The sequence below is a fragment of the Triticum aestivum genome, chromosome 2B, assembly GCF_018294505.1.
Source record: "Triticum aestivum cultivar Chinese Spring chromosome 2B, IWGSC CS RefSeq v2.1, whole genome shotgun sequence".
Lineage (NCBI taxonomy): Eukaryota > Viridiplantae > Streptophyta > Magnoliopsida > Poales > Poaceae > Triticum > Triticum aestivum.
This window is the reverse complement of record NC_057798.1, coordinates 28,322,540-28,336,807: the sequence shown is the minus strand read 5'-3', so window position 1 is coordinate 28,336,807 and position 14,268 is coordinate 28,322,540.

The window sequence follows — 14,268 nt, the reverse complement described above, 5'->3', positions numbered from 1 at the left end:
AAGACAACTCTCAAGTTTGTCAAATGTGTGGTTATACAAATATCGTACCTATAATTACCAAACCCTCAAACATATGCTCAAACCACACCACAAATTTATAGAAAAAGGCAAAGAAGTTCATTGGGATAAATTTGAAAAATGGTAAACATACCAGAAAATATTTTGATACATGATTGTTCTCAGATCTTCATCAGAAGAAGAACCAAAAATATAGTGCAATAAAATGATGGGGAACTCTTTTGCACCGGTGATATGTTTGCGTAATAAAAATTTCAGTAATATTGGAGACCTCATGTAATCTTTGAATTATTCCCAAAATATCTTTAGCCTAATCTTGTACTACTACATGTAGTGCAATGTCCAATATCCTATTTTTGGACATGATATTTGATAAATTTTGAATGTATGAATCAATTCATACTAACTATTGTTGCGTACACAATAATTTTCTAAATCTTTATAAATAAGTATTTGGCTTGATAGCCTTATCCATCCTGGTTTGGGGATGATTAAAAAGTCGTTGACAATTCTGTTGGTCATAATTTACCAAGTTATAAAATTCCCCAAATCCTCAGATTTTATATGCACCGCATGTGCCACAGGGGAAATAAGTTTTAAGGCCCTCTCACCTTAAAATTCCAAATGAGCCACTCATTCTTCCTTGAACACATTAAGAAGATACATGTGGAGTTAACCATTATATGGATTTTATCAAGATAGTTCTTGGTACTCATAGAAACATATTTTCTTAAATGATTTCAAGTGTGTCTCTTATCACACACTACCATGCATGATCTTATTAAATTAATTTCTTAGCTTATCAAAGTAAGAGAACCTTATCCTATAGACAGGATATGGACAACATCATTAAACTCATTTCAATAGAAATGTTAGTACTTTATGTATATACCCAGAATGGTTTAGTTAGAAATTTTATCAAAGATATTGATATTGATTACATGACCACTCTTGCAGAATTGTAATTTACCAGCCTCTTGCTGGACACATACGGCCTTACACACCGTAAGTATGATCTAAATCATACTAGTTGCATCTCATACTACTTTCCCCTTGTAGTAAGTACGTGGGAACCAGAAAGTATTTCCCATCTGCGATAATTCGGTTACATACCCGATATCATGGGCCCTCACGGAATTTTTGGGATCTGTGTGAGGAATAACTATTTATCCGTCGATCATAAATACATTGAGCCCCAAACAGGGGAGTTATTATCAGCCCGTACATTGATGCATCAGCAATAAGGACATTTCTGGCATTAGGGGGAGATTAGTACCACAAACAATGCCAAGAAATAAGTCATTAAGATTCAGCCCTTAGGTCCACGTACTTAAGAATCTGAACTAGAAGTTTAGAGAATCATATATTTGCAACACATTGCAAATCTGCCACATATATTTACTGATGACAAAGGTGTCACTCAATTTTATATTCCTGTAGTGAAATGTCAGAGAAAGTGGAGGTACCTAATAAACCACTGTTCTCCCCAATGAGAGCAAGAGGGGGAGAAATCTGACTACATGAGATATAATTGTTGGAAATATGCCCTAGAGGCAATAATAAAAGTATTATTATATTTCACTTTTCATGATAATTGTCTTTTATTCATGCTATAACTGTATTATCCGGAAATCGTAATACACGTGTGAATACATAGACCACTATATGTCCCTAGTGAGCCTCTAGTTGGCTAGCTCGTTGTGATCAACAGATAGTCATGGTTTCCTGGCTATGGACATTGGATGTCGTTGATAACGGGATCACATCATTAGGAGAATGATGTGATGGACAAGACCCAATCTTAAGCATAACACAAAGATCGTGTAGTTCGTTTGCTAGAGCTTTGCCAATGTCAAGTATCTCTTCCTTCGACCATGAGATCGTGTAACTCCCGGATACCGTAGGAGTGCTTTGGGTGTACCAAACGTCACAACGTAACTGGGTGATTATAAAGTTGCACTACAGGTATCTCCGAAAGTGTCTGTTGGGTTGACACGGATCGAGACTGGGATTTGTCACTCCGTATGACGGAGAGGTATCTCTGGGCCCACTCGGTAATGCATCATCATAATGAGCTCAAGGTGACCAAGGTGTTTGGCCACGGGATCATGCATTACGGTATGAGTAAAGTGACTTGCCGGTAACGAGACTGAACAAGGTATTGAGATACCGACGATCGAGTCTCGGGCAAGTTATGTACCGATTGACAAAGGGAATTGTATACAGGGTTTGATCGAATCCTCGACATCGTGGTTCAACCGATGAAATCATCGAGGAGCATGTGGGAGCCAACATGGGTATCCAGATCCCGCTGTTGGTTATTGACCGGAGAGTGGTCTCGGTCATGTCTGCATGTCTCCCGAACCCGTAGGGTCTACACACTTAAGGTTCGGTGACGCTAGGGTTATTAGGAAGACTAGTATGTGACTACCGAATGTTGTTCGGAGTCCCGAATGAGATCCGAGACGTCACGAGGAGTTCTGGAATGGTCCGGTGGTGAAGTTTTATATATGGGAAGTTGTCATACGGACACCGGAAAGTTTCGGGGGCTTATCGGTATTGTACCGGGGCCACCGGAGGGGTTCCGGGGGTCCACCGGGAGGGGCCACCCCTCCCGGAGGGCCACATGGGCCGCAAAGGGAAGGGAGCAAGCCCCTGGAGGGCTGGGCGCGCCCCCCACCTTGGGCCCATGCGCCTAGGGTTGGGGCGAAACCCTAAAGGGGGCGCCCCCTTGCTTGGGGGGCAAGCCACCCCTCCCTGGCCGCCGCCCCCCCTCTAGATCCCATCTAGAGGGGCCGGCCCCCCTTTCCCCTTCCCCTATAAATAGAGGGGTGAGGGGAGGGCTGCTGTACACACCTCCAAGGCGCAGCCCCTCCCCTCCCCAACACCTCTCCTCCTCCGTACGTGCTTGGCGAAGCCCTGTCGGAGTACTGCTGCACCAACTACACCACGCCGTCGTGCTGCCGTTGGAGCAATCTTCCTCAACCTCTCCTTCCCCCTTGCTGGATCAAGAAGGAGGAGACGTCTCACGTCCCGTATGTGTGTTGAACGCGGAGGTGCTGTCCGTTCAGCACTTGGACATCGGTGATCCGAATCATGTTCGAGTATGACTCCATCATCACCATCCCCTTGCAAGCTTCCGCGCGTGATCTACAAGTGGTATGTAGATGCAAACTCACTCCCTTGGCTCGTTGCTTAGATGAACTCATAGATGGATCTTGGTGAAACCGTAGGAAAATTTTTAATTTTCTGCAACGTTCCCCAACAGTGGCATCAGAGCTAGGTCTATGCGTAGTTCTCTTTGCACGAGTAGAACACAATTTTGTTGTGGGCGTAGATCTTGTCAACTTGCTTGCCTCTACTAGTCTTTTCTTGCTTCAGCGGTATTGTGGGATGAAGCGGCCCGGACCAACCTTACACGTACGCTTACGTGAGACCGGTTCCACCGACTAACATGCACTAGTTGCATAAGGTGGCTGGCGGGTGTCTGTCTCTCCCACTTTAGTTGGAGCGGATTCGATGAAAAGGGCCCTTATGAAGGGTAAATAGAAGTTGACAAAATCACGTTGTGGTTATTCGTAGGTAAGAAAACGTTCTTGCTAGAACCCAATTGCAGCCACGTAAAAGATGCAACAACAATTAGAGGACGTCTAACTTGTTTTTGCAGCGATTGATCATGTGATGTGATATGGCCAGAAGTTGTGATGAATGATGAATTGTGATGTATGAGATCATGTTCTTTGTAATAGGATTCACGACTTGCATGTCGATGAGTATGACAACCGGCAGGAGCCATAGGAGTTGTCTTTATTTTTTGTATGACCTGCGTGTCATTGAAGAACGCCATGTAACTTACTTTACTTTATTGCTAAACGTGTTAGCCATAGAAGTAGAAGTAGTCGTTGGCGTGACAACTTCATGAAGACACGATGATGGAGATCATGATGATGGAGATCATGGTGTCAAGCCAGTGACAAGATGATCATGGAGCCCCGAAGATGGAGATCAATGGAGCTATATGATATTGGCCATATCATGTCACAACTATATAATTGCATGTGATGTTTATTATGTTTATGCATCTTGTTTACTTAGGACGACGGTAGTAAATAAGATGATCCCTTACAAAAATTTCAAGAAGTGTTCTCCCCTAACTGTGCACCGTTGCTACAGTTTGTCGCTTCTAAGCACCACGTGATGATCGGGTGTGATGGATTCTTACGTTCATATACAACGGGTGTAAGACAGTTTTACACAGCGAAAACACTTAGGGTTAACTTGACGAGCCTAGCATGTGCAGACATGGCCTCGGAACATGGAGACCGAAAGGTCGAACACGAGTCGTATGGAAGATACGATCAACATGAAGATGTTCACCGACGATGACTAGTCCGTCTCACGTGATGATCGGACACGGGCTAGTCGACTCGGATCGTGTAACACTTAGATGACTAGAGGGATGTCTAATCTGAGTGGGAGTTCATAATTTGATTAGAACTTAATTATCATGAACTTAGTCTAAAACCTTTGCAAATATGTCTTGTAGATCAAATGGCCAACGCTCATGTCAACATGAACTTCAACGCGTTCCTAGAGAAAACCAAGCCGAAAGATGATGGCAGCAACTATACGGACTGGGTCTGGAACCTGAGGATCATCCTCATAGCTGCCAGGAAACAATATGTCCTAGAAGGACCGCTAGGTGATGCTCCCGTCCCAGAGAACCAAGACATTATGAATGCTTGGCAAACTCGTGCTGATGATTACTCCCTTGTTCAGTGCGGCATGCTTTACAGCTTAGAACCGGGGCTCCAAAAGCGTTTTGAGCATCATGGAGCATATGAGATGTTCGAGGAGCTGAAACTATTTTTTCAAGCTCACGCCCGGGTCGAGAGATATGACGTCTCCGACAAGTTCTATAGTTGTAAGATGGAGGAAAACAGTTCTATCAGTGAGCACATACTCAAGATGTCTGGGTTGCACAACCATATGACCCAGCTGAATATTAACCTCCCTGATGAGGCGGTCATTGACAGAATCCTCCAGTCGCACCCACCAAGCTACAAGAGCTTTGTGATGAACTACAACATGCAGGGGATGGAAAAGACCATTCCTGAAGTGTTTTCTATGCTGAAGTCAGCAGAGGCTGAAATCAAGAAAGAACATCAAGTGTTGATGGTCAATAAGACCACTAAGTTCAAGAAGGGAAAGGGTAAGAAGAACTTCAAGAAGGACGGCAAGGAGGTTGCCGCGCCCGGTAAGCCAGTTGCCGGGAAGAAGTCAAAGAATGGACCCAAGCCTGAGACTGAGTGCTTTTATTGCAAGGGGAAGGGTCAGTGGAAGCGGAACTGCCCCAAATACTTAGCGGATAAGAAGGCCGGCAACACCAAAGGTATATTTGATATACATGTAATTGATGTGTACCGTACCAGTACTCGTAGTAACTCCTGGGTATTTGATACCGGTGCCGTTGCTCATATTTGTAACTCACAGCAGGAGCTGCGGAATAAACGGAGACTGGCGAAGGACGAGGTGACGATGCGCGTCGGGAATGGTTCCAGAGTCGATGTGATCGCCGTCGGCACGCTGCCTCTACATTTACCTACAGGATTAGTTTTGAACCTTAATAATTGTTATTTAGTGCCAAGTTTGAGCATGAACATTGTATCTGGGTCTCGTTTAATACGAGATGGCTACTCATTTAAGTCTGAGAATAATGGTTGTTCGATTTATATGAGAGATATGTTTTATGGTCATGCTCCGATGGTCAATGGTTTATTCTTAATGAATCTCGAGCATAATATTACACATGTTCATAGAGTAGATGCCAAAAGATGTAAAGTTGATAACGATAGTCCCACATACTTGTGGCACTGCCGCCTTGGTCACATTGGTGTCAAGCGCATGAAGAAGCTCCATGCTGATGGACTTTTGGAGTCTCTTGATTATGAATCGTTTGACACATGTGAACCATGCCTCATGGGCAAAATGACCAAGACTCCGTTCTCCGGAACAATGGAGCGAGCAACCAACTTGTTGGAAATCATACATACCGATGTATGCGGTTCAATGAGCGTTGAGGCTCGCGGAGGATATCGTTATGTTCTCACTCTCACTGATGACTTAAGTAGATATGGGTATGTCTACTTAATGAAACACAAGTCTGAGACCTTTGAAAAGTTCAAGGAATTTCAGAATGAGGTGGAGAATCAACGTGACCGAAAGATAAAGTTCCTACGATCAGATCGTGGAGGAGAATACTTAAGTCACGAATTTGGTACACACTTAAGGAAATGTGGAATCGTTTCACAACTCACGCCGCCTGGAACACCTCAGCGAAACGGTGTGTCCGAACGTCGTAATCGCACTCTATTGGATATGGTGCGGTCTATGATGTCTCTTACCGATTTACCGCTATCATTTTGGGGATACGCTCTAGAGACAGCTACATTCACTTTAAATAGGGCACCGTCTAAATCCGTTGAGACGACACCGTATGAATTATGGTTTGGGAAGAAACCTAAGCTGTCGTTTCTAAAAGTTTGGGGATGCGATGCTTATGTCAAGAAACTTCAACCTGAAAAGCTCGAACCCAAGTCGGAAAAATGCATCTTCATAGGATACCCTAAAAAAACTGTAGGGTATACCTTCTACTTAAGATCCGAGGGCAAAATCTTTGTTGCCAAGAACGGATGCTTTCTGGAAAAAGAGTTTCTCTCGAAAGAAGTAAGTGGGAGGAAAGTAGAACTCGATGAAGTACTACCTCTCGAACGGGATAGTGGTACATCTCAGGAAAATGTTCCTGTGATGCCCACACCAACTGAAGAGGAAACCAATGATGATGATCAAGGTACTTCGGATCAAGTTGCTACTGAACTTCGTAGGTCCACAAGGACACGTTCCGCACCGGAGTGGTACGGCAACCCAGTCCTGGAAATCATGTTGTTAGACAACGGTGAACCTTTGAACTATGAAGAAGCGATGGCGGGCCCAGATTCCAACAAATGGCTTGAAGCCATGAAATCCGAGATAGAATCCATGTATGAAAACAAAGTATGGACTTTGACAGACTTGCCCGATGATCGGCGAGCGATAGAAAACAAATGGATCTTTAAGAAGAAGACGGACGCGGATGGAAATGTTACCATCTATAAAGCTCGACTTGTCGCTAAGGGTTATCGGCAAGTTCAAGGGATTGACTACGATGAGACTTTCTCTCCCATAGCGAAGCTTAAGTCCGTCCGAATCATGTTAGCAATTGCCGCATACTATGATTATGAAATATGGCAGATGGACGTCAAAACGGCATTCCTTAACGGGCATCTTAAGGAAGAACTGTATATGATGCAGCCGGAAGGTTTTGTCGATCCTAAGAACGCTAACAAAGTATGCAAGCTCCAGCGATCCATTTATGGGTTGGTGCAAGCATCTCGGAGTTGGAATATTCGCTTTGATGAGATGATCAAAGCGTTTGGGTTTATGCAGACTTATGGAGAAGCCTGCGTTTACAAGAAAGTGAGTGGGAGCTCTGTAGCATTTCTCATATTATATGTAGATGACATACTCTTGATGGGAAATAATATAGAATTTCTGGACAGCATTAAGGCCTACTTGAACAAATGTTTTTCAATGAAGGACCTTGGAGAAGCTGCTTATATATTAGGCATCAAGATCTATAGAGATAGATCGAGACGCCTCATAGGTCTTTCACAAAGCACATACCTTGATAAGATTTTGAAAAGGTTCAAAATGGATCAGTCCAAGAAAGGGTTCTTGCCTATGTTACAAGGTGTGAGATTGAGCTCGGCTCAGTCACCGACCACGGCAAAAGATAAAGAAGAGATGAGTGTCATCCCCTATGCTTCAGCCATAGGGTCTATTATGTATGCCATGCTGTGTACCAGACCTGATGTAAACCTTGCCGTAAGTTTGGTAGCAAGATACCAGAGTAATCCCGGCAAGGAACACTGGACAGCGGTCAAGAATATCCTGAAGTACCTGAAAAGGACAAAGGACATGTTTCTCGTTTATGGAGGAGACGAAGAGCTCGTCATAAAGGGTTACGTCGACGCTAGCTTCGACTCAGATCCAGATGACTCTAAGTCACAAACCGGATACGTGTATATGTTGAATGGTGGAGCAGTAAGCTGGTGCAGCTGCGAGCAGAGCGTCGTGGCGGGATCTACGTGTGAAGCGGAGTACATGGCAGCCTCGGAGGCAGCGCATGAAGCGATTTGGGTGAAGGAGTTCATCACCGACCTAGGAGTCATACCCAATGCGTCGGGGCCAATCAAACTCTTCTGTGACAACACTGGAGCTATTGCCCTTGCCAAGGAGCCCAGGTTTCACAAGAAGACCAGGCACATCAAGCGTCATTTCAACTCCATCCGTGAAAATGTTCAAGATGGAGACATAGAAATTTGCAAAGTACATACGGATCTGAATGTCGCAGATCCGTTGACTAAACCTCTCTCGCGAGCAAAACATGATCAACACCAGAACTCTATGGGTGTTCGATTCATCACAATGTAACTAGATTGGTGACTCTAGTGCAAGTGGGAGACTGTTGGAAATATGCCCTAGAGGCAATAATAAAAGTATTATTATATTTCATTGTTCATGATAATTGTCTTTTATTCATGCTATAACTGTATTATCCGGAAATCGTAATACACGTGTGAATACATAGACCACTATATGTCCCTAGTGAGCCTCTAGTTGGCTAGCTCGTTGTGATCAACAGATAGTCATGGTTTCCTGGCTATGGACATTGGATGTCGTTGATAACGGGATCACATCATTAGGAGAATGATGTGATGGACAAGACCCAATCTTAAGCATAGCACAAAGATCGTGTAGTTCGTTTGCTAGAGCTTTGCCAATGTCAAGTATCTCTTCCTTCGACCATGAGATCGTGTAACTCCCGGATACCGTAGGAGTGCTTTGGGTGTACCAAACGTCACAACGTAACTGGGTGATTATAAAGGTGCATTACAGGTATCTCCGAAAGTGTCTGTTGGGTTGACACGGATCGAGACTGGGATTTGTCACTCCGTATGACGGAGAGGTATCTCTGGGCCCACTCGGTAATGCATCATCATAATGAGCTCAAGGTGACCGAGGTGTTTGGCCACGGGATCATGCATTACTGTACGAGTAAAGTGACTTGCCGGTAACGAGACTGAACAAGGTATTGGGATACCGACGATCGAGTCTCGGGCAAGTAACGTACCGATTGACAAAGGGAATTGTATACAGGGTTTGATCGAATCCTCGACATCGTGGTTCAACCGATGAAATCATCGAGGAGCATGTGGGAGCCAACATGGGTATCCAAATCCCGCTGTTGGTTATTGACCGGAGAGTGGTCTCGGTCATGTCTGCATGTCTCCCGAACCCGTAGGGTCTACACACTTAAGGTTCGGTGACGCTAGGGTTATTAGGAAGACTAGTATGTGACTACCGAATGTTGTTCGGAGTCCCGGATGAGATCCCGGACGTCACGAGGAGTTCCGGAGTGGTCCGGAGGTGAAGTTTTATATATGGGAAGTTGTCATACGGACACCAGAAAGTTTCGGGGGCTTATCGGTATTGTACCGGGGCCACCAGAGGGGTTCCGGGGGTCCACCGGGAGGGGCCACCCCTCCCGGAGGGCGACATGGGCCGCAAAGGGAAGGGAGCCAGCCCCTGGAGGGCTGGGCGCGCCCCCCACCTTGGGCCCATGCGCCTAGGGTTGGGGGGGAAACCCTAAAGGGGGCGCCCCCCTTGCTTGGGGGGCAAGCCACCCCTCCCTGGCCGCCCCCCCCTCTAGATCCCATCTAGAGGGGCCGGCCCCCTTGCCCCTTCCCCTATAAATAGAGGGGTGAGGGGAGGGCTGCTGTACACACCTCCAAGGCGCAACCCCTCCCCTCCCCAACACCTCTCCTCCTTCGTACGTGCTTGGCGAAGCCCTGTCGGAGTACTGCTGCACCAACTACACCACGCCGTCGTGCTGCCGTTGGAGAAATCTTCCTCAACCTCTCCTTCCCCCTTGCTGGATCAAGAAGGAGGAGACGTCTCCCGTCCCGTATGTGTGTTGAACGCGGAGGTGCTGTCCGTTCAGCACTTGGACATCGGTGATCTGAATCACGTTCGAGTACGACTCCATCATCACCATCCCCTTCCAAGCTTGCGCGCATGATCTACAAGTGGTATGTAGATGCAAACTCACTCCCTTGGCTCGTTGCTTAGATGAACTCATAGATGGAACTTGGTGAAACCGTAGGAAAATTTTTAATTTTCTGCAACGTTCCCCAACAATAATTTCTCACATGCTTCCGCGGAAACAAAGGAAAATAGATCCTAATCAGTAAATGCAATTCAACATCAACTTGAAAGAGACCTCATAGGATGCTCATCATCCAAAGCCCGGCATAGATGTGCACACTATCTTTAGTGCTGGGACATCGAAACACCTTGACTCCATTGTTATAGGAAATCACAAGGAGCTAAAAAGGGCATAAATACGTTTCCACAAATTTCATTGATTCCACCAAAATCACATAATTAATAAAAGGCTACATTTGTCGACATATATTTCTTCCCAATTGTTAAAACCTTTTGGGCCCTGGACCAAAATCCATGGTGGAGTGCCTCTTGCACTCGTATTGGTTCACATAAAAGGAAGCAAGTTAAGGAAGAAAGCACTCGCTCAACAAAAGAGTTGTATTTACCGCAGTAATACATACTTGTTATAAGTATTTCCTTCATGGAATACAAGTGACTTCTCATTCATAAACAAAAATCAATAAGGTGGTGAGAAAGCGAGGCTTGTAGCACAAGGGTTCACACAGAGACCCGACATCAATTATGATGTAACATACCCTCCTGGTATGAGTGGAATTATGTTTCGATACTAAATACCATTGGCAGTACAAATAATATTATCCATGCAGTTAATGGATGCAGGTGACTACATAAACATATGAATCACTCATTTCGGATATCTATATTGAAGTCCTTGAAGGACTTATAATTCCGAATCCAAAAACAAATCACAACATGTTTTGTGTAAATCTTCAGAAGTCACTCCATGACTTGAAATAGTCGGAAATCATATGGTAGTACCGACTAAATGAGCTCCTTCTTTAAAAGGACTACTCAAATAATAATGATTGTTTATGTGGTTAACAAAGGAATCCCAAATTTGAATTCTTTATATCACTTAGTGTATACCGATGACCTCATCATCAATGTCTATACAAGACCTAACATACACAAAATCATCTCAAGACGGAAAATTTGGACTCAACCAAATTTAGCATATGTTTACAAGTTAAGTATTCTCTCAAGAATACATATCAGTCTACATATATCCAAAACATATATGAGAAGTTCAATGTGGATATTTCTTACCAACAGAATACATGTTTGGTCATACTACCCTGATAGGGTACAAATCCATTTATACCTAGGGGTGATATTAGGACCTGAAGTTCTTTATCTCACTAGTGCCAAAGCATTCATATAATTGCAAACTATGTCAAGCCTGACACTATATTTTCTATGTTTATTCAGAGTGCAACCCCAACAAAAGGTATATGGTTGATATAAGGAATATCAACTTATATCTTAAGATCACAAATCTTCAACAATTCCATCAGGAAATTCAAGCATTGCAAAATAAGCATGGCTCGGCAGAATGATTAACCACACTCAAAGTCATGTGGTTGAGATTCATCAGAATCACATAACTTGATTTACCAAGATACTACCGCTTGTATTACTCAGTACCTACAGGTTATATGAAGAGCAATATCATAAAGCACAATGCTTGAAAATTACTTATCCTTGCAAATTATAAAAAGTGAGAAAACAATTTGCAAACAAAATACTGTGAAAATCCAACAGATTATTCACAATGTCATGATCATGTCGATGGAATTTGTATGACACACCCTTCAAGTTTTTAAAGTTCAGGGGGAGTAATCTCCCAAACTATAACCTGTTAACAATCATCAGATTGCATATATTGTACTCTTTTTCCCTTCATGAGTTTTTCCCTAATGATTTCTCATAAAAGGTTTTTAACGAGACAAAATAACACAAGTGTCCATATATGCCATATTATTTTCTCCTTATGTTTTTCCCACTTGGTTTTAAAGGAGTTTTCAATGGCATACCATACCGCACTTTTTCCCTTATGAGTTTTCTCTCATATATAGTTTCTCATAATGGTTTTTAATGAGGCAATATCTTCTCAAAGATCATATGTCATACTTTCTATTTTCCCTACCGGGGTTTTTAAAGGAAGTACTCAAGACATATTAATTGTTCTCTAAACTCATCAATGAGTTTTCTCCTTCTTCAAATGTTTTTCTCATATGAGTTATCATTATATGTTGCATCATTTTCTCCTTATTATTTTTCCTCCTGGGTTTAAAGGAGTTTTAGCAACATATCTACACTATTGTTCTCATATTTTTCCCACAGGGTTTTTGGAGGAGACTTTATTTTAAAGACTATACAAGGACTTCTCAAGATGAATGACGAAAATACAAGAAGAGTTCAATAATGGATTATTCAAGAAGAGGTGTTGTACAAGGGGAAGTGTTAGGAATAGATTTACATGTTAGTTAATTAACACGGGTTAATTAGCGAACCGTCATTAGTTGAATAGGTGTGTCCAACACCGGAGAGACGCCTTGTACGGACGCATGTGTCCGTACAGACGCGTTCTTTCCCTTCCATCTCTATTGTAACTACCGCCTGTACAAGGCGCCTATATCTTGAGAATCAATGAAATCAAAAACCTTTGTTCATTCAATCAATTTACTTTCAACAGTATCGTCTACGACAAAGTCAAAATCAGCACTATATCAGGTGTACTATTCGCCCTATATTGTCAGGGAAATTTTGTTTTCATGCTCAGATTTATTGACGGCAGTTTTTTTATTGTCATTGTTTTATGATTGGGACAACAATTCAAGTATGTTCAAAAAATGTTTCAAAGATTTTTTTTGACTTTTTTCTTGAATTGCGTGATCGACGTTCGGCCGATTTGGCCAAGTCTTCAGGGCGGCGATGGCGGCGACGGCACAGTGAAGGCCTCGTGATCGACGAGCCGTGCATGCACTTCTGCGGCATGCTACGCAACTTGGCCGGCCAGCCGTATCGGGATTTGTAGAACCGCCTCTTCTCCTTTCCTTCTAGTCTTGCACAAGTTTCCTCGATCTATACATCTAATCTAATTTAATCTAGGGTTCCCATCTAACAATTCCCCTTCACCAGTGCCGCACGTACCGATCGAGCGAGCTCTCCGTCCCACCTCCACACCGTCAGCCATGGCCGCCCCCTTCATGGTGCTCAAGAGCCGCATGGCCGTCTACGGCCTCGGCTTCAAGCCGTGGAGAAAAGAGCCGGCAGCCGTGACGTTCACGCCGGGGAAAGATTGGGTAAAGATCGACTGCCACCGCAAGCACGCCAGCGGCTGCGGCGACCACGGCGACAAGGTGCTGGAAGGCCTCACGCTCTACGTGCGCGGCGCCCAACGCGCCGACCTCACCTCCTCCATGTGCATCTGCCTGAGCGACGAGGCCCGCCGGAGCATCGAGGCGGAGTTCGGCAGTGTTCCCCACGGCGCCGTGGGCGCCGAGGCAGGCATTAAAATCGCGACGGAGCGGCTCCTCATCCTCATCATGGTCTTCCGCATCCCGCACCACAGCAAGCGCGTCTACTACCTCGTCTACGATGCCGCCGATGCGTCGCTCCGCATGGTCCCCTACGCGCCGGCCGGTGTCGTGGCCTCGTACACGGCGACGCCGGTGCCCAGGTTCACCGGCGCTGGCCGAGACGATTACGAGCTAGTCCTCCTGGCGCGCAAGTTCTGGCCCCAGCGTGTCAACCGCGAGCTCGTCTGCGTGTGCGCTCCGGCAACCAGCGTGTGGAAGGTGAAGGTGCGGCACTTCCCGGAGATTCCCGACGCGTTCACGGCGGACGAGATGTTCTCCTTCCAAGGGAAGCTCTTCTGGGCCGACCTCTATCAGGGCCTCGTGTGCTGCGACGGGGATGACCTCCACAATACTGAGGACGACCCCGCAGTGAAGTTCGACTTCATTGGCCTGCCCCGCGGGTACCTGCTGGACGACCAGACGGAGTCGGCGAAGAAGACACGAACCGTCAGCTGCATCGGAGGCTCCATCCAGTTCGTCTGCCTCGACCGGCATTGCTCATCTCGTCCAGGCCATAGGGAGCCGGTGGTGGAGGTGTGGA